We start from the raw sequence: 1,151 nt of genomic DNA on the forward strand, positions 1-1,151 counted from the left end.
ATGTAATCTTATCTTCCAGATCAGCCTTGTGTGTGACCATCAAAACTCGAACCACTTGGGCTCCTGCGACAGTTTTAGCTGCCTAGTCAGCTACAGCGTTGCCCCGCATCACCCTGGATGCGTCCGAATTATGTGCAGCACATTTAGCAATGGCAATCTGTTTAGGTTTCATCATAGCCTGCAACAACTTRAATATCTGCCCATGGTGCTGTATCGGAGAGCCATAGGTTTTCTTAAACCCTCTGTTCTTCCATACAGCCCCAAACAGATGACAAACATTGTGAGCATAAGCTAAATCAGTGTATATCGTGACCCGCTTGCCTTCTGCCATCAAACTTGCTTCAGTCAGGCCCACAAGCTCAGCTAATTGTGCTGATGCTGGCTGAGGTTTTATTTCAGCTTTTTCTATTACAAACTGTGGTCCACTGGCTTTAACAACTGCATAGCCAGCCACTAATTTGTCTCCTACTCAATAACATGAACCATCAGTCCAAAGCTCCAGGTCAGCGTCTCTCAGTGGGAGAGCTTGCAGGTCAGACCTGAGTTTAGAGTACCTCTCAGCTTCCTTCAAACAATCGCGTGGCTCTTCATCCTCAGGAGATGGGAGAGTTTCAGCTGGATTTACAGTAGTGCATCTCAACAAAGTAACATCCTCCTGTTCCAGGAGTCTGTGATAGTCTCTAAGTCTTAGCATAGTCATAGTATATTTCCCAAAGTTCAAAAGGTTTCTAAGACTGTGATGGGTCAGAATTGTTATTGGATAATCCATAGAGAGAGCTGAAGCTTTTTCATACATCAAATATACTCCCACCATCACCCTGTAGCACAGTGGCAAGCCCAACTCCACTTCTGAAAAGGCAGTAGAGTAATAAGCAACGGGCTGCGGACTTGTCCCTGTCCCAGCTGGTTGACAGAGAACAGCACATGCATACCTACCTCCAGATGAGGTAGACACATATAAGAAAAGTTTTTTGAATAATCAGATAAAGCCAATGCTGGTGCTTCCTGCAGTTTTTTCTTCAACGTTTCAAAAGCTAAACAACCATCAGGTGTCCAGATTAGGTTACAATGGAGTTGATTACTCCCTGTCTCTTTTATCATAGTTCTCAATGGCCCTGTCAGCTTGGCATAGTCTTCAATCCATGCTGAAG

Source organism: Austrofundulus limnaeus, unplaced genomic scaffold, assembly GCF_001266775.1.
Source record: "Austrofundulus limnaeus strain Quisiro unplaced genomic scaffold, Austrofundulus_limnaeus-1.0 Scaffold761, whole genome shotgun sequence".
Lineage (NCBI taxonomy): Eukaryota > Metazoa > Chordata > Actinopteri > Cyprinodontiformes > Rivulidae > Austrofundulus > Austrofundulus limnaeus.